The sequence below is a fragment of the Chenopodium album genome, chromosome 1, assembly GCF_948465745.1.
Source record: "Chenopodium album chromosome 1, dcCheAlbu1.1, whole genome shotgun sequence".
Classification (NCBI taxonomy): Eukaryota; Viridiplantae; Streptophyta; class Magnoliopsida; order Caryophyllales; family Amaranthaceae; genus Chenopodium; species Chenopodium album.
Genome location: NC_137834.1, coordinates 55,072,417 through 55,098,692, shown reverse-complemented (window position 1 = coordinate 55,098,692; position 26,276 = coordinate 55,072,417). Strand labels below are relative to the sequence as shown.

General features: G+C 42.4%; 1 long non-coding RNA gene across 8 annotated transcripts; it reads left to right on the top strand.

The window, feature by feature from the left end:
• The first annotated feature begins 21,048 nt into the window (after positions 1 to 21,048).
• On the top strand, positions 21,049 to 25,749 carry LOC145556107 (uncharacterized). 8 transcript variants are annotated; one of them, XR_014091757.1, is made up of 7 exons: positions 21,049 to 21,367; positions 22,666 to 22,766; positions 23,092 to 23,122; positions 23,865 to 23,929; positions 24,228 to 24,332; positions 25,249 to 25,407; positions 25,496 to 25,749. It is a non-coding gene; the product is annotated as an uncharacterized LOC145556107 (long non-coding RNA). The 8 variants fall into 8 exon arrangements; XR_014091749.1 differs by having other exon boundaries at positions 22,666 to 22,779; XR_014091744.1 differs by having other exon boundaries at positions 22,666 to 22,779; positions 23,711 to 23,929.
• The last annotated feature ends 527 nt before the right edge of the window (positions 25,750 to 26,276 follow it).

The window sequence follows — 26,276 nt, the reverse complement described above, 5'->3', positions numbered from 1 at the left end:
AAGAAGTGGTCCTAAAAACGTATTACGGAGGAGTATTTATACTCCGTACGAAATCCTAAACTAAAACAAATTAAAACGACGTTAATCGTCTACTAAGAAATACACGCGCCCGATCGGGCGAGGCACCGCCCGATCGGGCGCGCCTTCGGGCGCCAGCCTTTGCTTCCCTCGCCTGGCCGGGCGCGCCTCCGGGCGCCAGTCTCTTTAGCCGGGCGCCGACCTTTGCTTCTCCCGCCCGGCCGGGCGCGCCTCCGGGCGCCAGCCTATTTGGCCGGGCGGCTCTCTTGGGCCACTATTTGGACTACGATTGGGCTCCAATTCTTCAAGCCAATCTGGGTTTCCTCTTTGGGTCTTGAATACTTGGTCCAAATGCCCCGGTATCACACATACCAAGCCCTTAATCACCGGTTCGATGGCTCTAACCGGCCCTGGGCTATAAAATCTGGTCGTGCTTCTCCAATGTTCGTGATTGCTCCAAAATATCTCGGGAAAATACTCCAAAAGTATAAATCCCTGCAAAAGTCAACTAAATCTACGAAAACACTAGAAAACACCAATTAGTAATAAAAGTGGCTCTAAAGAGCCAAAAACACTACTAATTATGACCAAGGGACGGGGGTAAAATACTATATAAAATAGACACATCAAATGCTCTCTCAACAATTTATTCACTTTGCCACGACATGTTAGGACTCCATCACTCATATCGTTGAGTACAACCAAAACCAACTTGCATACCCGGTATGCCTTACTTCTTAGGAGAGGTAGTGATGCCTCGCTTTGGCGTAGCCCATCACTAAAGCGAGGCATCACTACCCTCGTTCGGCCGGTAAGTGTTGTTTTGGAATGGCAAGTTTTTACTCAATATTTAGGGACCTAGGGTTTCTATGTTGGTTGATTTAAGTGAACTTAATTAATCATCACAACATTCAAAATCCTAAACATGCATCTAACGTATAATTCATATACATAAACATATATATATATTGAAAACATAAATATAGATGCATTTGGCAACTAGCATGACCCCTTGAGATCTTCAAATCTTCAAAAGGTCTTCATTTGCAACTTCATGGCTACGTCTTCCAAGAAACTCCATCTTCAAGACTTGACCGTAATTAAATGCAACTACTAGTATCTACGATTAGGACTAATCTAAATATTAAGGTACAAAAATACTCAACGGTACGCATACCGTATTTAGATTTACAAAAATACATCACGGATCGCAGTCCGTATTTTCTATCCTAATCGGGCCCCACTAGTTGCCATTTCATAAAACCTGTGAGAGAATATACATTCCATTCATCCATTCATTATTTGTGAATGTCCCATGCATTTTACAACGGTAAACAAGTAACAATGCAAATAAAACACGCGTGAACTAGTAACTAATCTAGGTGGTTAATCCAATTAACACGCCTAATTAAAACTAGTCAAAGTTGTTTTAACCGGTTATGTAAATAAGCGCAATTTGATATTTGAAGCTCCCACTAAATTCCGCATCCAACTTAATTAATCCAATTAATTAAGCAGGTAATTCCCAAAATTTGTCAAAATATATTTTGCCAATGCCGCTCAAAACCGAGGCCTAGCCTCCAAAAATTTATTAAAATAATTGAAACAAATTAGATTAATTAAAATAATTAAAACGACAATTTTTAAGCAAAATTACGTAGTCCAAAGTGTCTAAGTGCCTAGCACTAAGACACGGAGTGCTCACATTTCGCACAACCGTTAGATTCTCAATGAACATGGGAGTGGGCCCGATGTCGCTAAGCGTTACACCGCCCACATTAGCGAACTTTCACACATAAAAAACGTGGCCCTTGATAGCCATGTTGAACGAATTCATTGCACTACACTGCTTCGCGAGCAACGTCTACGCATACCCCTAATTACATGATACATGCACCAAGTTTAAACGATGCACCATATGCTCGTGCCCCGCATCACCGCGCCACAGCAGCCCCAAGTGCACGCAACACAGCACACACGCACGCACATGGCAGCGTGCCGCTGTGTTGCGCTGCTGCTTGCGGCCGCGCGCACCAGCCACGCGATGGCCGCCTTGTTTTGCGTGCCATTAGCCTCGGGATTTGATCCCCAAAAAAAAAATTGCGTAACTTTCGAAATTAATTCTAAATTAATTTTAGAACTAATTTTAATGAGCAAAATTAAAATTTAAATAAGTCTAACTCAAATAAAAATTTTAAAGTGCATGCAACCAAAATAATTCCCAACAACCATTCTTTAATTAAATTGGTTTAACTTAATGCAATAAAAATAATAGGGCAAATACTTACTATTAATTTAATTAATTTAAATTAACTTTGAGTTTTGACAAAATAAGAGAAAGTTGGAAAAATTAACATAAACTCAATAAAGATTCCAACTTTAATACTTGTGAATCCTTGAAAAAAATTATATCTTCCAATATGAAGATAAATAATTTTTCTATCACAAAGTTTCAAACTTTATGATTCCAATCAACTAAAAAATGATTAAATCAATAAAGTTTAACAAAAATTCATGGAACTTAGTAATATAAAGTTTCAATCACTTAACATAATTAAAGATTGAATCTTTAATACTTGGAAGCCTCAAAGATCGAACAACAATTTCACACTTAATGCAATTAGTTTGCAATTATGTGAAAAATAAAACCAAGCATTCAAGCACAAATTACTACCAAGTAATCATGCCTAAAGAGGTTTAAAATTGCATATAAAATATGTATTGAACCAATTACATAACCACCATAAACATGCAATTAATTTTCAAGGTTAGAAAGACTTAAAAATTTTCGTAAAAACGAAAAAACCCTCGAAAATAGCATTTCTGGTCGTTTTTTGGCTAAAAACCGCCCCCTGGAAGAATAAAACCATTTCCAGAACACGTTTTCCACCCAAAATTCACTATTTTTGGGTCGAAATCTGGGTTCGGGGTTGAAGGTAGCTTAAATACGAGGTTAAAATAGATAATACGAGCTACTAATCTAATTAGCAACTTAAATTAGAAAAATTAAGCCATAAAAATCATCTTGAAAAATTATTATGATTTTAAAAATAAACGAGCGTGGCTCCGATACCGCTGTTGGGGTTTGGTAAGTCCAACTTTGACGCGTGCTTCGCCCTCAAAGACGAGCTCTTACTTGAAAGCTTTAGTCCCGCTCACACGAGAGCCTCCAACGGTATCCACCCACAAAGGACGAACACCGACTTTTTAGGTCCGCTACCTTGGAGTTAGCAAGGTCCCAACAAAACCCGAGTGATTAAATGAGTTCAAAGGTTTTCACAATGGTGATGCCTTTTTCAACTCTCACTCAAGTGATTTTCCCAATACCCCAACTTGGGTATTTATAGGGAAAACAAGAAAGTGAAAAAGCTCTCCCATCAATGTGGGAGAATTTGATTTTTCCATTTTATTTTAAAGCTAAAATAAAATAAATAATCAAACTAGTAATAAATCAACAAGTGGCAAGCTCATGAGAGAGGTTAGGTGAGGACCATTTGGAGGAGGGGGGGGGGGGACCAAACTTGCTCCCCACTCCCTCTCCAAAAACCGCCACCTCATGCCTTAAGCTACCCCTCACAATGCTCCACATGGCACCACACTTGGGCACCAAGGCAACCCAAGGTGGGATGCCATGTGCGGCTGCCAGCAGGCCCTGTACAAGCGTGCGGGCTGCTTGGCGCTGTTGGCCTGGTACGCCCAACACTTGCTTGTGCGGGCTGCTTGGCGCTGCTGGCCTAGCACGCCCAGCACTGCTTATGCGGGCTGCTTGCGCACTCGGCCAACAAGCCGCGCATCAATGATGCGGGCTGCTATCTGAGTGCCTTGCACCTTACGCGCGTTGGCCTAGCACAGCTAGCATGCCGTGCTAGCATTGGTGCGCTAGCACGCACCAGCCAGCCTAGGCTCGGCTTGGTGCGCATGCTAGCCACCATGCTATACCAAATGCCCCTAGCACTCGGTTTGCACGGGGCATTCCGATGTTAGGGGTATTTTGGTCTTGTTGATTTATTATTTTCGTGTCTCGTCTTTTATTATTTTGACTCGACTTCCGACGCTCGGTTTCGACGCTCTAAGCTCGAATTTCCGACGTCTAAATATTTAATAATCGGGCGACGAATTAATTTCTTCCGAATTATTTCGTTGAGTCGGTTCGTATATTTGCTAGGGTGTGACCCAAAGGGTTCAGTCAAGATTAAGCTATAATATTAATTATACATTAATATTACTGATCGGAAGTGGCCTCCACCCAGGCATTTCGATCACTTGACCTTGCTGAATATATTAGCTTTCTTATAATTCTGAACCCGCTATCTGAATATATCAGCTTTCTAATAATTCTGAACCCGCTATCTGAATAATACACTTGTTCGAAGGACACCATTCCTTTCAGGCCATTGACCATGTATTTTGGATACAATTGTGACATTCTTATTGAAAATTCGAAAGTTCAGTATTCTTTTTGTCAAATTGTTCAATGAATAGTCCACTAATAATGAGTTGGAATATATGTAGAGCTAAGAAGTCCCAAGCTATTAGTGAACTTATTTTTATTTGGAAAAAATTTAATTCGGATATTTATTTGTTAATGAAACCATGGTTTCTACAGTTACAAGTCGGAGATTATCACGAACTTTAGCCTTTAATGAAATTCATTTTATCAACCCAAATGGGCACTGTGGAGGAATGTGGATTTGTTGGAATACTAAATGTGTTACTGTACATATTATTAGTTTTTCTCATTGGTTAGCCCATCTTCGTGTTACCGATAACGCATCAAATTTTGTTTTTGAATTATTTGGTATTTACGCCCCGGCCCAAGAAAGTCAAAAGATGGATTTTTGGAAACCTTTTTCCCAGATTGTTCAATCTTGTTCCATTCCTTGGTGTATAATAGATGATTATAATGAGTTACTATGTTTGACAGACAAGAAAGGAGGCATTTCACCTTTACCTCGTAGGTGTTTAAAATTGCAAAATTTTGTACAAATTACGCAAGCTGTTGACATTCGTCCTATTGGTATGGCATTTTCTTGGAAAAAACAGATTCATACACAATTAGTGTATGAACGTTTAGATAGAAGCTTAACTAGCCAAAGTTAGGCACTACAATATCCTCATGCAGCTTTGTCTTATGAATCTTTCACATGTTTTGATCATAGCCCAATTTTTCTATATCTCTAAAATGGAGGTCTGAAAAAAATATCATCTTTTCGTTTTCAAAACGCTTGGACTCTGGATTCAGAGGCTTATGATATAGTCTCAAAGAATTGGGCACATAGATTAACTGGTTCCAGGTTCTTTTGCATAACTCAGAAATTGACTCGGATAAAAACCGATCTCAAGCATTGGAATTTTAAAAAATATGGTAATATTCAGTCAAAATTGGTCACTAATCAGGTAAAACTAAAGAATGTAGAGGAACAACTACAAGCTTTCCCCTCTAATGTGCACATTAAACAACATTTACTACGTCTCCTAAAGCAAAGGGAAAAATTACTGTTGTTTGGCAAGAAATATTGGGGAAAACTAGCTCATAAATCTTGGTTAACTAAAGGAGATAGATATTCTTGATATTTTCATGACACGATGAAATATCGAAAACATCGATCTCAAATTTTTAAATTACAGGATGATTCAGATGTTTGGGTAGATTCTCCTATAGAGATTACTCAACTGTTTTTTTTTAATGAATTTTCTAAACGTTTTAAATCAGAGTATAATTACTCAAGACCTATATCTATGCCATGGATGCATCCTGTTATCTCACTCTCAGATAATACTGACTTAATCAACCCTTTTTCTGATGATGAATCAAAGCTGCTTTCTTTGATATGTGCCCTTATAAAGCTCCTGGGTTTGATGGATTTGGACCTAAATTTTTCCAATATTACTGGCCTATCATAGGAACTGATTGTTTCGGGGTTTTTGTCCCTCGGGAGAGTTACAACACTGAAACTGGATTCAACTGAGGACGCCTGTACCTGCAAAGCAAACGGACCTCCGGATGGTTGGGGGTCCGCCTCCGAAGATTAAGTCAGCAAACGTTCGGAAATAAAACGTGCGGAAGTAAAGTTATCTGCTTGGATTCCAAGCTCAGGTAAAGTGAGATAAGTGACGTATTGTCTCGTATTGCGTGTCAAAAATTCTCCCTCTGTCATAAATGACATAATGTCCCTATTTATAGGGTCCTTTTGAAAAGTGTGCCTTCCTAGGATCTGGTGACCTAGTAATTAGGTCACGCCGTTTTGCGGCGCCTCGGGATTTGGGCCTTAGAAGGCCGCCATCCCAGGGCCAATGCCTGAGTGACACGTGTCACTGTGCCCAAAGGATTTTGAAGCACTTTTTTGTGTGACACGTGTCGCCACCTGAATGGTCCCTGTTGGACCTTCAGTCCACGTAGGACGGAGAAGAGTCCACCCTCCACGTGTCATCATTCCATAGGTCCAAATGGCACCTATATGGAGGACACATGGCACTTTCTGATTGGGCCACCTGGCCGGGTATAAAATACCCAAATCATTTGCCCCTCACAGGGGTCACGTGCATTGCACGTGACTCCTGTGACAGGTGTCAGTATCTGAGTGGTCAGATTCGAAAATTTACTGGAGGGAAAAAATTAGGGTTTTACCCCCTATAAATAGTGAGGTTTGACCCCCCCTCTTGGATTCACACCTTGGCGAATCTCTGGAGAATCTTGGACTTTTTGACTTAAAGAATCTCAAAATTCCCTAAGCGTTTTTCAAGCATCCGACACTCGGCTACCAGTCCGACCGTTCTTTAGTCAACCAGGCGTCTTTCTCCCTTCTTCTAAAGGTAACGCCTGTATTTTCTTTTTACTCTTCATTTTTTCTTTGTTTTCGAAAAAAATGGCTCCCCAATTGCATGCGGCACGGCGTAGGATAGTGATCAGCCGGTCACCGGGGACGGCTGAATCTAGAACTAGCAGTGCCGAATGCTTGGCCAAAGACCCTGCTTTGCGAACTTCTCCGAATCCGACCGTTTCCGTGTCTGTGCAGAACACTATGACTTGAATCAAAAGAACAGCAAGGCAGTGTAGCTCCGATGGAGTTTTCTACCATTCGGATGGGTCGACTGTTTTTTCAGACGGCTCAATAAGAGTGCCTCGAAGTGAGCTGTCGGAACACCCTGACAAGCCTTCCTATCTTCCTCCTACCCCCACTTATTACCATTCGCCCACATCTAGTGGAACTCCCAGTGATGGAATCCTGGGGGAGGCGGATGAAGAATATCAACCCGGGCCTTCTGGACAGGCGCCGGAAGAGAGTCTAGGGGAGGACCCCGCTGGCACCATTCGGCGGTCCCCTAGCTCTGATGAGAGCTCTGATGACGAGTCGGCCTCGTCATCTTCTTCAGAGAATGCCTCCGTAACTTCAGAGGAGGCTAGATCAAACATAGATTCTGCCAGAGAGTCCCTGGCAGTGGATAGGGGGGAAAGCTGGGCCGAGCCGAGTGCTTCCAGGCGCTTGGAGAGAGCCCCCTACTATCAGCATGTTACGCCAGGCAGGCGGAGCGCCATGGCATCCGGCCTTGCCAATTTTAGGCGCAAGGTCGTCCTAGGCTATGGCTACACTTTGTCGGTCCCTAACGAGGGCGACACCATAACCTGGCCGAGCCTGGCCAGCTATCAAGACAAAGCATTCGGCTGCTATGAAGCGGCCTTCCAGGCTGGCCTCCGCTTCCCTCTCCATCCGGCCGTGGAGAGGATCTTGGACGGATACCAACTGGGTATCTGGCAACTTGTACCCAACTCCTGGATCAATATTCTAGGGTACGTTGCCGCCTGTGAGATGCTGCAGGTGGAGGCGAGCTTTGAAGCGTTCGCCCACATGCACTATCTGAGCAGGGCGCCTACTAAGGGCGGTGAAGGCTGGTACACCTTGACCACTTGCAAGGGGTACATGATGGCTGTTGGCAAAGAGAACAAGTGGAAAGACTGGAGGACTAAGTTTTACATAGTCAAGTCTGCCGACAACCGCCTGAACCAAAAGTATAACAGGTGGAATAAGGATCCACCTCTCCTAGCAGGCAGGAGCGCATTGCCTCCTATTCCCAGGCGGGCAAAGGAGGAGATCATGGACGCGGGGTTGTTTACCGTGTCCGTGTGGATGAATGATGAGGGGGACAAGGAGGTCACCCCTCAACGCTATCTCCCTTTGTACAAGTGGTTTAAAGAAGGAACATTCTTAGCCGCCTGTGGGCTAAGTTCTGAGATGCCGAGAGGTAGTCGGCCGTCTGTTTTATATGCAATTTACTTTTGCTTTTCAGTACTTGTTTAATGATGCTAATCACTTGTTCATTTTTGCAGACAAAGCAATGGAAAAGCTCTCGGCCACAAGGAAGCCGGCTGTATCTGCTGCTCGATACAGGTCGAATGTCCTAAACAGGGCAGAAGTAACCACTCACACCAAAGTGGACGAGCAGAAAACTGGCGGCACCTCCAAGGTAGAAAATTGTTATACTTTCATTTCTGACCAATATTAAATTTGCCCGAATGATTTCTAACTTGCGTTTATCTTGTGTTGATGTAGGGTGCGCCTTCCAAATCTCCTTCAAAACCATCCGACCCTAAAATCCAAAAGACTAGGGCGGGTGATGTGAGCGCATCCGGCAAGGGCGGCCGGAAGCACATTGCTCATAGGCCCAAGAAGAGCCCAGATGCCTCTTCTCTCGAAGCTGAAAAGGAGATCAGCAAACTGGATGCCCAGAGGGCATCGAAGGGTGGCTTTAAGCAACCCACCACTACTGTCGGCTCAGCAGGAGAGAAGAGGAGCCTGGGGAGAGAGGAGGAACAGAAGGACGACGGTAAAATCCATTCGCCTCTATTGTTCTTCCATTTAGATGTACTTGAGTTATTTTTCTAACTTTCTCTCCTTCTCAGTTCCTGTGCAGAGGCCGACTGTAGTCCAGATGGCTAAGTCCATGCTGAGGGCGGTTGATCCTGACGCGTCGTTAGAGGAGTCGGCACCCTTGACTTGGATGGCATCTTAGGGAACCTCTGCGAGGTATGAGTCTTAGCTCAAATTTTTTTTTTTTTTTTTTTTTACTAAGTATTATTTCTTTTTCCGCCTGGTTTTAACCATTCGGCTCTTTTGCAGGCCATGCTGCGTGTCCAAGGGCTCAGGCAACCCCTCAAGGAGAAATCCAAAGAGGTAACAGTCGCTAAAGCTCGGGCCGAGTCCGCCTTGGATCGAGCTCAATTTGATACTGCTCAGAATGAGTATCTGACGCTTGATATGATGTATTCGCAGGCGGAAGCCAATATGCAGGTGAAGAAGGACCTGGACTCGGCCCGCCTGCGCATCACTTCCCTTAAGAAAGAGATTACAACTCTTAAGGAGAAGCTCGAGCCTCTTCAAGATGCCAAAGAAGAGGCCGAGAGAGCCAAGCAGAAGGTGGGCCGCCTGGAGCAGCGCCTCAGCAACCAGGAGCATCAGCTGAAGTCCAAGTTTGAGTCCGTGGCTGATCAAGAGAGAGAGGCTCTTGTTAAGCAAATGATGAGCAATTATGAAGCCATCATGCGGGACACTTGGGCGGCTATACAGCCGGACTCGGACTATCAGATTTGGAAATCCAAATTTGACGAAGCCAGCAAAGCATACGACGCTCGCCTTATTGAAGAGGCTGAGAATGCTGAGGCCGAGGAAAGTTCTGGGTCCGACTCTTCTGGGGAGTCATCCTCTGGTGGCGAGGAGGAGGATCAGGCGGAGGAGCAAGAGAAAAAGGACGAAGAGCAGCCGAAGGACGACAGGCCGGCTGCCACTGAAGAGGCTCTCCCCTGATCACTTAAGCTTTTATGCTTTTCTGCGGCCGAATGGCCATGTACTTTTCTTTTCCGGCCTGCGTGCCGAGTATTTGTATCTTTACCGACCGAGGGGTCGGGTAATTTGACAATCTTTCTGGCTTTGCCAGATAACAATCTTAACCAATCGTTTGGTGACGATTGGTCTTTTTAATTTGAATCATTCGGCCATTTGGCTGAAGTTATCCATATTGTTGTCCTTTGCATTTTGAATTTTTCATTTCATGTTTTTGGCTAAGTATTATAACCTGTATACCATGCGAATGTTCTTGCCCCTGGACGGATGTCGAGTGGTTTCGGTTTATTGGATTGATTGGCTTAGAAATTTTTGATACTTAGAAGAGTATGCATGGTTTCTAAGTCAATCAATCACTATGGTGATTGCCCCAAACCACGCGGCAGACGTCCATCCAGAATTGGCAAACATAAGTGTTCATTCGGCCATTGGCTCGAACTAACTCAAATTTCCAACTTAGCTAATTTGCTAAGGGTAAACCTCCGCCAGTTTTGCCCCATAAGCAAAAACAAGCGCCTCCGGCCATAGGCCTCTTTGAGATAAAATGCTAAGTTTGTAACTTAACCAATTTCCTTTAAAAATAATTGTCCGCCTGTCTTGCCCCATAGGCAAGGATCAGGCGTCATCCGGCCAATAGCCTCAATAAGTGTTAAGTAGTTAACTTAACTTGTATATTAATTAAATATTCCGCCTGTTTTGCCCCTGAGCAATAACAGGCGCATCTGGCTTTATGCCTCGCTTAGCCTCTACTTATGAAACAGTGACCATTTCTGAACTGTGCTAGATAGAAAATTCAGGTCTTTTAGATTTCACTTTCGATTAAAACAAACGACTGTGAATGATGCCTTAGCATTCGGTAGGGCCGCTTGATATATTTGTAGAGCAATGTGCCACCCACATGGGAGATTCTTCTCCTCGACGAATTCGCCCAAATGGACGTCGCCGGTTATCTGACTCATGTTGGAGCAGACGGTCATACTCATGTTGGAGCAGACTGTGACCATTCGGTCTCTTTTTGTTTATTAACATCCGGCCATGGGCCTCATCATGATTTTATCTGGCCTTAGGCCTCTTAAATGATTAAGTAAATATTCGTCAAGTGTTGGTGTAAACTTGATGAATTTCGTAGGAACGACTGTTCTAGAACAATCGGTTCCTTCAGAAGGATTGGAGCGTCTGCTGTTGAGACAAACGCTCTATAAACGTATTGGTCGTCTGTATTGTATACAGGCGACACTAAGAGCTAAAATAAAAAGACAAGTTGGGAAATGAAGGCATATTCTCATTAACAATACGTGAGATTTACAAAATTGAGGTTTTTACATTCGTACTTAGAAGTAGTACTTTTTCAAGTTGTCTACATTCCAAGTTCTGGGCAGCTGCCTGCCGTCTGGGTCTTCCAGGCGGTAGGTGCCGTCTCTTACTTCCTCATAGATTTGGTAGGGGCCTTCCCAATTTGGGGTTAGCTTTCCCTGTTCGTTCGCCCTAACGACTGCCTCCATTTTCCGTAGCACAAAGTCCCCCACTTTGAGAGGACGCTTGTGTACTCTTTTGTTGTATGCCCGAGTCATTCTCAGACGGTATATCTCATGACGCAAGGTAGCATTGCCCCTACGCTCTGGAAGTGAGTCCAATGCTAGGCGCATGGCCTCCCAATTCGCCTCTTCATCATACAACATGATTCGAAGGGTCGGCTCATAGTGCTCAATGGGCAGAACAGCTTCTGCACCATACACCATTAGGAATGGGGTTTCTCCTGTTGCCCCTTTAGCAGTCGTTTTGATGGACCAAAGGACGTGTGGTAATTCATCCGCCCAAAGGCCACCAGCCCGCTCAATTTTCTTTTTAATCCCGTCTGAGATTAACTTGTTGAAGGCTTCGACCTGGCCGTTTGCTTGCGGCCGGCCGACTGATGCGAAGAAGCTTGAGACCCCCTGGTCTCCCAGCCAAGTCTTGAGTTGAGGCGTCTCAAATTGAGGACCATTGTCAAAAACCATAGACATGGGCACCCCGAAACGAGTGATTATGTTCCTCCAGATAAAGGAAATGACGTCTTTAGTCTTGATGTTTTTGACTGCCTCAGCCTCTACCCACTTGGTAAAGTAATCCACAGCCACCAATATATAGCGCTTGCCGCCTGGTGCAGTTGTATATGGCCCCAGAATGTCCATGCCCCATTTGGCAAAGGGTATTGGGCTGTGGATGGCCGTCAGGTCTGTAGCCGGACGATGGATGAGCTTGCCAAACTTTTGGCACTTGTTACATTTTTTCACCATTTCCATGGCATCCGACTCCAGAGTTGGCCAAAAGTAAAGCCGCCTGGCCTTGGCCGCGAGGGATCTGCCGCCTATATGGGAGGCGCAGAATCCCGAATGCAACTCTTCGAGAACTTCCTTCCCCTTTTCAGGGGTAACACACTTCAACAGGGGTTTCAAAAAGCCAGCCTTGAAGAGCTCTCCTTGTCGCAACTCGAAGTTAGCTGCTCGTTTTTTTAGAATAGCCGCCTCCCGTGGTGAGTCAGGGAGCGTGCCGTCTACAAGATAGGCCCGGATGTTGTCCATCCAGGTTGAGCTTCGGTCAAGAATTCCAATGGGGTCTTCCTCAGATATACTTCTTTTTTCCATGACCTCCCAGAAGACTGACCGAGGCATTTCACAGGAGGCGGATGATGCCAACTTGGACAGAGCATCCGCCTGATTGTTTGAAGACCTGGGCACTTGAGTTAGATGAAATTCTTCAAGTGACCCAACTTCACTTTTGACCGCCTGCAAATATTTTATCATGGCCGGATGAGTGGCCTCGTACGTTCCATTAACTTGGAGTACGACCAGTTGAGAATCAGAGCAGGCGGATATCTTCTTCGCCCCTGCCGCCTTGCAATACCGGATGCCGGCCAGCAGGGCCTCATACTCGGCCTCATTATTAGAGACCTGAAACTTGAACCGTAGTGCGTATTCGTACTTATCTCCTTCAGGAGATTGACAGATAATCCCCGCACCACAGCCATTCACAGTGGAGCTCCCATCCACATACACTTTCCAAACCTGGACCGTATTGTCCGGAACAACCGGCCTTGTCATTTCGACAATAAAGTCAGCGAATGCTTGTCCCTTTATTGCCTTCCTTGGTTCGTAAGTGATTTCTAATCCTTGCATTTCAATCGCCCATTTGAGCATTCGTCCAGAAGACTCCAAGGTTGTGAGTGGGCGTTTGATCGGTTGGTCAGTATAGACCTCTACCGCATGCGCCAAGAAGTAAGGTTTAAGCTTCTTGATGGCCATGTAAAGGGCAAGGCCGAATTTCTCAACCATGGGGTACCGAAGCTCCGCATTTCTCAAAACATGGCTTATGAAATACACCGGGAGCTGGATGCCGTCTCTTTCAGCTAAGAGGACAGCACTGAGGGCATGATCAGAGACGGCTAAGTACATGAAGAGCTTCTCTTTAGGCAAAGGGCTGACAAGCCTCGGCAAAGAGTGCATATGAGTTTTTAGCCTTTGAAAGGCCGCCTCTGCATCATCCCCCCATTCAAAGTTTGTCTTCTTTTTGATTGCCTGGAAAAAGTAGAGACACTTGTCGCCTGAACGGCTGAGGAATCTCCCCAGGGCCGCCAGACAACCTGTTAGTTTTTGCACTTCCTTCACAGTACGGGGCGACTGCATGTCGATCACCGCCTGTATTTTCTCAGGGTTGACCTCTATTCCCCTTTGGTCAATCAAAAATCCAAGAAACTTCCCAGACTCAACACCAAAGACACACTTTTTTGGGTTAAGCATGACCTTGTGCCGCCTGAGTGTGGCGAATGTTTCTCGGAGATCAGCAAGGTGATCCGCCTGCTGTTTGGATTTGACTATCATATCATCAATGTACGCCTCTACATTCCTTCCGATTTGATTAATGAAGACCGTATTAATCATTCCTTGGAAGGTAGAAGGCGCATTCTTCAAACCAAACGACATCACCGTATAGCAGAACAACCCCTGATCAGTGACGAATGCCGTCTTTTCTTGATCTTTTTTCCACAGGGGGATCTGATGGAAACCTGAATAGGCGTCCATGAAACTCATCAGGGCATGTCCGGCTGTTGAGTCGACCAGACTGTCGATCTTAGGCAGCGGATAGCTATCCTTTGGACATGCCTTGTTGAGGTCTGTGTAATCAACACACATCCGCCAAGTTCCATTCGGCTTTTTTACTAACACAACGTTAGCTACCCACTCAGGGAAGTTGCACGGCCGAATGAACTTGGCATCTAACAGCTTTTTTACTTCGGCAGCTGCCGCCTGACTTCTTTCTTCGCCGTGGTTTCTTTTCTTTTGCCGGATGGGCTTCTTTTTAGGATCCACGGCGAGTTTGTGGACAACGAGATCCGGGCTGATGCCTGGCATCTCCTTCACTTCAAAGGCAAAGATGTCTTTGAATTCCTTGAGCAGCTGGTGAAGGTTTTCACCCAACTTTGCAAAGGCAATCGTCCCCACCTTAACAGTCCGCTCTGGACGGCTATCATCCAGAAGGATATCAATGTGCTCACCAGTAGGCTGGGGACGAAGATCATCCGACCTTTCCCCGGTCAGTGATTGCTATTGCTTTTCTTTTTTGACCACCACCAGCTGATCAGTCTTTCTTTTCTTTCCGGCTGGTGGGGCCGACTGTTCTTCCTCGACATCGTCGAGGTCAATCATTTGCTTGCCCCGGCCGGATGCTGCGGCCGCAGGCTTGACGTCCGAGAGATAACACTCTCGAGCCGTCTTTTGGTCCCCATTAAGGGAACCAACTGTTCCATCATCCTTCTCATACTTGAGTAGCATGAGAGCAGGGATGATGACGGCCTTACACTCATTAAGAGTGGGTCGGCCAAAGATGAGGTTGTAAGCCGTAAGCTCTTCAACCACTAGGAAACGGATGGTCATGTGTCGACCGTCTCCCCTGCTTCCCAGGCGGACAGGTAGGCCAATTCGTCCGACTGGGTGCACAAGTCCTCCCCCAAACCCAACTAAGGTGTGGGTGACCTCCATCATGCTATCCGGTTTGTACTTGAGATTGGACAAGCATTTGAGGCTGATGAGGTCAGAGGAACTTCCTGTGTCAATCAGAATTCGGCCAACCAGCTGGTTGGCGACTTTACACTCAATGACAATAGGGTCATCATGCGGCCGACGGACTTTGCCTCTGTCCTGTTCGGTGATGACAACTTTAGGGAAGGTGGATGTGCTAGCTGTATCCCCCTCCTCAACAGAATTGACCATCTTTCTTAGATGGTCCTTGGTACCCCGAATGGTCGGGCCACCACCGGAAAATCCGCCTGCTATGGTGTACACCGGTTCTTCATCAGCTTCGGCACTCACAGTAGGCTGGGGAGTCTTTTTCTTGGACTGCCCCGGATTTGCTTTTGAAGTCACTTTGGACTTCACATAGGACTTCAGCTGTCCTTTGTCGGCCAGACGGTCGAGCTCCCGCTTGAGACTAAAGCAGTCGTTCGTGTCATGGCCAACATCCTCATGGAAATGGCAATGCTTGTTCTTGTTCCGATTTTCAGCGGAACCTTTCATAGCAGTCGGCTTTTCAAGAGTTAGCCGATCCTTAATTTCCAAAAGGATGGAGCAGCAGTCCTTGTGGAATTCGTACCTTGGGACGTACGGTTTCCACTCTTTTTTCTTCTTCTGGGCCGGTTGATCAGAGTTATCAATGGCCCAGACTTGCTTTTTCTTTTTGCTCTCTTCTGGCTTAGGAGCCGGCTGAGCAGGCCGACTCTCTTTCTGCCGGTCGGACTTCTTATGGTCCGACTGCTTATTGGAGGAGCAGAGTTCGGTCGCCTGTATGTAGGCTTTCGCCTCTCGCAAGGCTCCTTGTAGGGTAAAGATTTGTTTGCGGACGAGTTCGTACTTAAAAGTAGACCCGTCCTTCAGACCCTTAAAGAAGTCTGTGAAGGCGACCTCATCAGACAGCCCATGAATCTGGATTCGGACCAGATTGAACCGCCTGACGTAGGATCGCAAACCTTCTCTATCTCCCTGCTGTACATTGCCCAAGTCAAGACTTGTCTTTTTGGCAGGGATGTTCATAGAGAAGTTTGATGCAAACAAGAACGCAAGCGTCTTGAAGCTATTTATGCAGCCAGCCGGCAGGTTGCCAAACCACTGCTGGGCTATGCCCTTCAGGGTGGCTGGAAAGCAACGACACCATGCGGCATCATCCAACCCCTGTAAATACATGAGGTGGGTGTATGCCAACAGGTGGTCCTCTGGGTTGGAGGTCCCGTCATAGGCTCCAACTAGAACGTTTTTAACTTTAGCCGGCTGCACGGCTTCAGTTATTTCTCTGGAGAAAGCAGAGGGTTGATCTCCAAGGTGTTGCAGCCTAAGCTGCCAGTCCATCGGCTGATAACCGTATGCCGCCTGTCCTCCATAGAGGGTAGGTTGCATGTAAGGTACGACTGGCGCCTGGTATAATGGCCGTGCCATGTACTGGGCGGACTGAATCACATGCGGCCCAGACTGAACCCTTTGGCTGCTTGCTGGGGTCTCATGTACAGACTAGGAACACCTCACAGAGGTATTCCGAAAGCTATCAGGATAAGTCGACGTTGAAGTCGACTCTGATTGCTGGGTTCTCCTCTCCTCAATGTATTGCCGAGCGTCAGAGAACGTTTTCTTGCTACCATCCGGCTGTATGTGCCGGATGGGTTTTCTTGCGTCCGTTTCTGGGAAACGGAGCCGGCTAAGGTCAAATTGGGGCCTGGCCTTCTCCTTAGGAACAGGATGAGGAGTCGGCTGACGGTCCCTGACCGACTTCTGTTTGCCAGCTTGGGCTGGCTTCTTGGCCGACTGCTCCTTTCTAGGAGTAGGCGACTTCTTTGAGGCGAGCTGCTTGATTTCACCCCTGAGGCTGCTCAGGAGTGACATTAGCTCATCCCGAGTGACGAGAGTTGATCCTGCCGCCTGGGAAGGATCAACCGGCCGCCCCGAGGGCTTCTTTGGCTGACCAGCAGTTTTGCTTGGTCCTGCCTGAACATGGGGACGCTCTCGCCGTTCCTTACTGCGGATGCGTTTAGAGATGAGGGATCCATTTGGATCCACATAGGTTTCGACATCAGCGTCGTCACCTAAGTCATGGTCCGTTTGGACCAGTACATCATTTGGAGGCCGAATGGCCTCCGGATTTGGTACAGGTTCTTGTGAAGCCATTTCAGAGGTACTCTCCCCACAGACGGCGCCAAATGTTTCAGGGTTTTTGTCCCTCGGGAGAGTTACAACACTGAAACTGGATTCAACTGAGGACGTCTGTACCTGCAAAGCAAACGGACCTCCGGATGGTTGGGGGTCCGCCTCCGAAGATTAAGTCAGCAAACGTTCGGAAATAAAACGTGCGGAAGTAAAGTTATCTGCTTGGATTCCAAGCTCAGGTAAAGTGAGATAAGTGACGTATTGTCTCGTATTGCGTGTCAAAAATTCTCCCTCTGTCATAAATGACATAATGTCCCTATTTATAGGGTCCTTTTGAAAAGTGTGCCTTCCTAGGATCTGGTGACCTAGTAATTAGGTCACGTCGTTTTGCGGCGCCTCGGGATTTGGGCCTTAGAAGGCCGCCATCCCAGGGCCAATGCCTGAGTGACACGTGTCACTGTGCCCAAAGGATTTTGAAGCACTTTTTGTGTGACACGTGTCGCCACCTGAATGGTCCCTGCTGGACCTTCAGTCCACGTAGGACGGAGAAGAGTCCACCCTCCACGTGTCATCATTCCATAGGTCCAAATGGCACCTATATGGAGGACACGTGGCACTTTCTGATTGGGCCACCTGGCCGGGTATAAAATACCCAAATCACTGATGGTTGCAAAGCTGTTGGGGGTTCTTCTATAATGGTATTATGCTACCCCAACGTAATCACACGCTCATTTCTCTTATTCCGAAAATTGATAATCCGACTAAGGCTAGTTAATTTCGACCAATTAGTTTATGTAAGACATTATACAAAGGAATTTCAAAAATTCTAGTTAATCGTTTAAAGCCTTTTTTTTTTAAAAGAAGATCATAGGTCCTTACCAAAATGCTTTTGCCCCAGATACCGCTATTCAGGATAATATCTTATTAGTTCAAGATATACTGAATATTTTTAATAAGTTAAAAAATAAAACAGGTTGGTTGGCACTAAAATTAGATATGGAAAAAGCTTATGATAGAGTTGAATGAGATTTCCTTTGGGCTACTCTATTAGCTTTTGGTTTTAACAATACTTGGATCCTTTGGATAAAGGGATGTGTAAACTCTGTTTCCTATTCTCCAATAGTGAATCACAGTACTTCTAATATGATTATCTCTTCTAGAGGATTACGTCAAGGAGATCCTTTATCACCAGTCTTATTTGTTATATGTATGGAAGTGCTCTCGAAGAAGCTGCTTTCAGATTCTTTAGATCGTAAATCTGGTATAGGTTTTAAAATTGCCTCATCTTCTCCTATTATCCCTTGCCTCTGATTTGCAGACGACAGTTTATTAATTTTTCGTGCTACTCCAGCGTCTTGTTCTCACATCCGAAACATACTTAGTGAATTTTCGGTCATGTCTGGTCAAATGATAAATTTCTACAAGTCCTCTATTGTTTTTCTAAATTAGTCCCTTCCTCGAAAAAAAGAAATTTGGCTAGTTATTTTAATATGACTCCAAAGTCATTTTTGGGTAGATATCTGGGTGTTTTATTTACAACCCGATCTTTTACGAAACATAATTTCCAGCATTTAGTAACTAAAGCAGAACAGAAATTGAACAACTGGTCTTATAATACAGTTTCCAAAGCTGGGAAGATTGTTCTCATTCAGAATAATTTGAAAGCTTTACCTTCCTTTTCAATGACCACAGCCCGCCTTCCTAAAAGTATTACTACCTCATTGGATCAGATTAATAGAAATTTTATTTGGAAACAATCTCCACAAAAAAATGGAATCCCCATGATTTCTTGGGATAAAATTTGTCGGCCCAAAAGTTATGGTGGTTTAGGCTTGCGTATGACTGAAGCTGTGAATTCGGCTTTTTTAGCCAAGTTGGGAGGGAAAATAATCTCAAACCCAAATAACCTCTGGGCACGTTCGGTTATCGCAAAGTATCTCACTAAACAAACCTTTTTTGAGTATAAGCCTCAGTCGAAGGACTCTTGGATTTGGAGAAAGATTCTCCAAACCCGCCCTCTTCTTCTTAAAGGACTTCGTTGGAAAATTGGTAATGGCGCTAGTGTTCTTTTCTGGTTGGATAATTGGTGCTCTTCTGAAAATATTATTTCTATGTTAAATTTAGAAATTTCAGATATCCATAATCTAGATCTCACTGTGGATAACTTTATTACGGATTCTAATGAGTGGGATGTTACGACCCTATCTCTTCTTGTTCCTATTAATTTATTCCAAATTATTCAAGGTATTCCTCTTCCTTCCTCGTCTATCCAAGATGAACCTTGTTGGGGTTTGTCTAACAATGGCGATTTTACTGTAAAATCTACTACTTGGTTAGCCCATAACATATCTTCCCACACTAAGTGGGAATTTGCTTGGATTTGGAAATTAGATATCTCTCCAAAATTGAAAATTTTTGTTTGGAAACTTCTTCATAACGCTCTTTCGACTAGAGCAAATCTTGCTCATCGTCAGTTGGACATTCCCAGTACATGTCCTTTATGTAATTTTCATGTTGAAACACGGGATCATTTATTCCTTTCATGTCTGTTTACGAAACGTTTTTGGATTGCTAACCCTACTACTAATTGGCTAGGTCATGTTCCTCCTCATAATAATTTTTATCAGCTTTTCAGAATTTTACATGGGAATTTTACTTTTTCAGTGATTAAGATTATTACTTCTATGTGGAGTATTTGGAAAACTAGAAACTCAATTGTCTTTCAAAACATGAATTTCTCTTCTATGGCTATCTTATCCCGTGCCCAAAAAATCTTTCATGAATAGAAGTTGCGCTCTTGTTTGGATTCTATGGATAATCAGTTAGTTCCTTCTACTTCTAATGCTAATTCTCGGACCATTCAGATTTCCTAGTCTCCTCCTCATCATGGTTTTGTTAAGATAAATTTTGACGGGTTTGTACGTGGTACCTCAGGTGTTGTAGGTGTAGTTATCAAAGACCACTTGGGTAATCATATTTGTAGTCAGTCTTTTAATATTGGCTACGCCTCTTATTGTTGAAGCTACTGTCCTTCGCAATGGTCTTCTTCTTGCGCAGTCCCACAGTTTTTCCCATATTTTTATTGAAGGGGATAACTTACTTATAATTAATATTTTGCAGGGTAAAGCTCAGTGCCCGTGGAAGATTCAATTATTCCTGGAAGATATAAGGGAGCTCCTTCATCTTTTCTCTTCCGTCGAATCCAGGCACATCTATAGAGAGGGCAATAGAGCAGCAGATTATGTTGTTTCGTTAGGTCATTTCATGCAAACGCACCAGGATATTGATCCTTTTTTAGATAGTAAAATTTCTTTTTTTTTATTGTTTCAGATAAGTTGGGTTACAGTCTTGAGAGAAGACTAGTCTAACTTCTTGTTTCTTTCCTTTATAATATATAATTCCTCCGTTTTTTTATTATTGCACCATAGGGGTTGGATACAAATATTTTGGTAGTGGAAAAAAGTAAGAGAGAGAAAGGTAAAAATACAAAATTGCCCATGTGACATATTGATAAATTAAAAAATAAGTGTGAAAAAACAAGGGAATGTTGGGTATTTGTAGTGTGAACACAAATAATTTTTTTCCTAAAGAGGAAATGGTGCAATATTTGTGAAACTTCCTAAAAAGGCAAGTAGTGCAATAATAAAATAACGGAGGAAGTATATATATATATATATTATATTACGGGCAATTTGGTAATTTCCAGTGGTAAGTTGGGGTAATATGGTAAATTGAAATGTAAAAGGAGAGGGCTGCCTTGAGTATGGATACAATTCAAATACGCACATACTTCCTCTGTTCTTTTTTACTCGACCTGTTTCTTTTATCACGCTTGTCAATGCAAAACTTTAACGATGAATAACTTAAATTCTCCATAACTAAAAATTATAAAAGTTATATATTATGATAGTATTCATTGAGACGAATTCAAAAAATATCATACATAAATATATTTTTCCTTACATATTATTTACAAAAGACGGTCAAAGGAGGGGCGGTGAATAATGTAAAGGAGGAAGCAGTATTTTCCCTTTCATTGTCTCTCCTACTCTCTTCCTCCCCTTCGCCATCTCCTCCTCTCTTCACCCCAAATCGCCGACTTCTCATTCCGTTCGCCATATCCAAATTCTTAACTCTAACCCTATTTCGAATCACAATTCAATACTTTAACCCTAGCAACTAACAAACCCTAGCAGAGAGAAAGCAATTGTGAAATCTAATGGTTGGGAAAATTTGTGGTCGCGAGAGCTACTGGAGCTTCAGCGAACATCAATGGCGGAAACAGCGCTTCTATGGAGGACAAGAAGCATGCTGAGCAATCTACTCACTTCAATTAAGGTTATAGGCTAGGTATAACCATATATCTTTCTTTGCTATTGGTAAAACCGTTGTTTCTTATGATTTTGCCAAGAATTTTGTTGCTCTATTTATATATTCAACTGATTCTCGACAAATTTCGTGTTATTTCTACTTTTTTGCGTTTTTGTCCATGTGTATGTTCTTCGAATTTTGTTGTTTTGGATTATCTCAATAAAATGATGAATTATTTGTTCAAGTATTGAAAGTAAACACGAGAAAAAGAATTTGAATCATCTATTATGAATATTAGGCAATTTCTGATCTAGTGAATGTTATAGCTTTACATTTTAGCGTGATTTTGTTACTGATCTAATTCTGCTTGAACTCGTGCTTGACTTATAGTAATTTCTAAAGTTTATTTTTGTTGCTAGTAATTCCATTAATTGAAGAAGCTTTTTCGAATGATTTCTAAGGATATCACTAGCATAAAGATATAAGATGAAGTTTGGACTTCATTTTGTTGTTGCAATTATCGTTTGAAGTTACGCTAAAAATGATTGATTTTGTTAATAGAAGAATTAGCCAATTTAAAACAGTAGTCCAAATTTTTGTGTGTATCGTTGTGCTAATTAGTGTGGTATTGGAGCAAGCAGCTACTAGACATATCATTGCAGGCTGCTGTTTGCTTCAGCAAATGATGCTAGCGAGTTTATTTGGATTGTACAGAGACTGTTATGTGCTTGAGTGGTAGTGGCTGTGTTTTGTATATGCAGGAGAGACTTGGCGAGTAAGGATTGGTGTATTTTTGTGTTGTGTGTGTAGTGTAGATGCTGCTTCCATAGGGCTGTGTTGTAGTGCTTGTGAGGCTACAAGTGTGCTCGGGTGTGACTTAATAACGAGTGTGGATCCTGTAGGGGGGCGTAGAGGGGTGTACGCCGTTAAAAACTGAAGCATTAGGACATTTAATGTGTGTGGAGTTGAAGGTTTTATCTTTACTGGATCAAAGCAAGTTGATATTAGTATATTTCCACTAAATACTCAGATTATAATTCATCTTCTTTAAGAGCCATAGACACTAGACTTGCTTGGTGTGCCAAAAGTTTCAGCATGGTATATATAGACACTAGACTTGTGATTCATTTGGGATATAAGCTCTTTCAATTGTTGCCGATGCTTTTTAATGAAAGTACATTAATTAACATTGCCTACCCTCTGGAAGATGGTTAATGTTGAGCAGACTAGTATTTGCTTAAAATCAATGAGATACGGGGGATAAAATTACCCAAGTCACCCATTTCTAAACTTCTTAGAACATTCTATTTTCAATATCTGAGCATTTTCTGTCCTAGGTACCTGAGGGAATCAAAATTCCTTCGAGTCTTGGAAATATATTCAAGGAACTCAAACAAGATCTTGGATGCTCTATTCCATCCCATGGAAATTTGGAGAGGTGGGTTGTAAAGGTGATAGTTCTGACAAAGTGACAAGTATACTTGTTTATGTTTTCTTTTGCATTCATCTTTGAGGAGTTTGCTTCTACTTCATGTGAACTTATCGCATCTTCTGCTCTTAAAATATTGTCCTTGTTAACCTTGCCTGTCTTTTCTCTATACATATATGTCCTTTTTTTCTTATTCTATTATGCTGTAAATTTGATATTATGTGGATTTATCATTCACTGTTTTCCTTGATAGTGGCATTTTTTTTCCTCAAAATGGTTCTGTGGACAGTTACTACTAGAAAAGAGATTCTTACTAAAATTTGATGTATTGCAGGGTGTTTTGCTGCTCAACACAGTCCTCACAGGTAACTTACCTCATTTAACCAAAGTATTGTTTCTATAGCTTAACTTGTTATTTTGTGAGTTTTTAGTTATATGGGGTACGATGGAAGATCGTAACGCCAAATTGAACAAGTGCAACGCCAATCTGGGATTGGCTCTGCTGCTTAATATGGTTCTTATGATTTGAAGTCTGCAATTCTTCTTAGTTATACTCCCACTTTCCATATTTAATCATACAAATTGAAAAGCTGGTGAAGGCTGTAAAACATGTTTTTTTTTTTTTTTAATTTTTTATTTATTTTGTTATTATTGTATGTACTTGTTGTATAATTTACTATAGAGTATTAGTCTTTATTTCATATTGTATAATAAACATACATTGCATATATCTTCTGTTGCAGCTGGCAGATTGTGTAGAAATTAGGCTTCCCCAGTTAATTTTATTGCTTATAATTTCTCAAGTAATTATATTTTCTCTTTAGTCATCTATCTCTATACTTGGTCCAATCTAAAGTTTTATTCTTTATTTACTTCTAGAATTTATGACTTTTACTTAGGCACTGCCTGCTATAATTAGCTCTCTTTTTTTTTTTTCCTTTTTGGTTAAACAGTATATGTCTGGTGTTTTGAAGGCAAACAAACTGATATTTGATCGATATGCACTCATATTCTCGACAACAATCACTTGGATTTATGCCTTAATCCTTACTTCAAGTGGTGTATATAACCACAGATTTCCAACTAATCTGCTATGTTGCCGAGCAGATCGTGCAGAACTGATACATGAAGCTGATTGGTCAGAAATCAGTACATATAAATTGCTTGCAGCTGTAAGTAAATATGCCTTTTGTTCCTAATAATATTCCACATTTGCTTGGGCGTCATTTCTAAGAAATTGAATTAGAATTCCAGAATTATCTTTCAATATGTAAAGTAACTTTATTCAGGGTGATGAAAAAGTTAAAACTTCTAGCATATGAAAATCGGAAAGTGGCCTCTGAGCTTGGAATGGCTTAAAATGAAAATGTGGCTACTATTAGTGATTGAGTGAGTAATGATTAAGAAACTGTGCAAAACCGTCAATAGCAATTCATGTCAAATCTCTTTGCGCTACTCTGGTATATGTAGGGTATATCTGCCATGGCCATTTCAATGGGGAAAACCAACTGTTAATCAGAGAGAAGCTACTCCAATTGTTTTTGCTGAACTAGTTGCATTGGTTGAGGACTTGAGGTTAGCTCTACAATATAATTGCATTCATTTTGTTCAAATTAGCATTGATAATTGTGACTAAATCTATAGTTTCATATCATTCAAATTTTCTTTCAATTACTTTTTTGCTGCCGAGTACTGGCACATTTATAGCAGCTGCACGATATGCAAGTGCTACGCCTGTGCCTCCATCATTAATCAGCCTGGGCACTTTCTGGCTAGTAGGTTATTAAGATTTCATTTCCCATACTACTACGAGAACTTTGATCATGTAACTGCATGTATGCTGCATCTTATTTTGGATCTACACTGACAACGGTTTCAGTTAGGGAGTTAGGACATTGTTGAATGGTGTATTTGGTGCTGTGGCTGTTATCAGTGTAAGATTGTTATCAGTATTTGGTGCCCTACTGCTTCAGTGTAAGATTGTTATCAGTGTGAATGTTTTCTTTTCATGTTTATTGTTGGCAATATTTTGGTGTGTTTTGTGCTGGTCTGCTTGGATTGACGAGAGTTGGAAGTAGAAGAGTTTTCCAAATTTCTCCTGGTTTTGTGCTATTATTCTCAACATTTGGTAAAGCTAATAACTTGCCTATATGTAAAACTTATCGCAGTAAAATGTGAAAGAGCTATTATCCAAGATCTAAAAACGATTACTATATACTCCTTTATATCATACTTGTAAATATTGCTCATTATGCAGGAAAATTTACAGCTTTTTCGCTGTTGTGCCATTTCCATCATGGCAGCTTTCTACTGCATTCTCTATGCCTATGTCTGTAACTTATTTGACTCTCTTAACCACATAAAGTTAGATATTCATCAAGGTGAACTTATTCTTCATTACACCGGCGAAGCTTAAGCTAAGGAACACAGTAAATACGTCTATTGTTCAAATATCAATTTGTTTTTTCTGATGTATATGCACAAATCTCAGCCTCTGCAGGTCTGAATCACCTTCAGTTTTACATGTAGACAGTTTCAGAACATCATTTATATTAGGTTTCTCCTCTTACATGGTGATTTCAGTGCCGCAACTCTTCAGAAAATATTAGCTGACACCAGATTCAAGTCCCTTCAGGCCCGCTCCAAATGGGTAAGTTTTCCTCCTTTTTGACATCCTTTACACTGAACTGAACTTTTAAGATGTATTTTTCAATGTTTTTATTTTTCTTGAATTGCAGTTCAATGACGCTGTGGTGATCATCTTCACATCGGCTCCAGTTGTGGCTGTGGCTGTGGCGAGAGGATTTTGCAGTTTACTAAAGACATTAGGAATACTGAATTCTACTCGTTGCCTTGCGCAATTGTTTCCCTTCTTTATAGTTTGACTCTAAGTTCCAAGTTTTCATGTAAAATTTTAAGGATAAGCAACTCAAAAACATTGTCTATTTACAACTCAAAATTTAAGAATCGCTAAAGACTTCTTTCGCACAAATATCCTATGCCTAATTACGTGCTCTGCATGGGCCGTCTAGGGATTTCGTGTCTTTAGATGGGGCGCAATCACAAGGCTACTATCGCTCAACAAACTGCTACTTATGTTCTCTGTGTTGTATTTTTTTAATTGGCTATAATGCACTTAAGCGTCATAAGTACCTAATAACGTTTTTTTTTGGCAATTAAAGAGATTTATTAATTACCAAGAGAAACAGTTAAGAATACAACACAGAGAGTGCCAGCATTAAATGTATGCATTTCCATTTTCAACGTAAGACTGGTAGATGAGACAAAATAAATCGGATAGAACAAAACCTTAAGTAGAAACAATTTAATGAGAACCGATAATGAATTTAATACTCCCTCCGTTTCTTTTTAGGAAAATTCTCAACGGTAACCCTCTACTTTTTTAATTTCTCAATGGTAACTTCCAATTTTCAAAATTATCAAATATAACCCCAAATTAATAATTAATCATTAAATGTGACATTAGTAGGTTATATGCATGTTTAATGAACCTTTTTC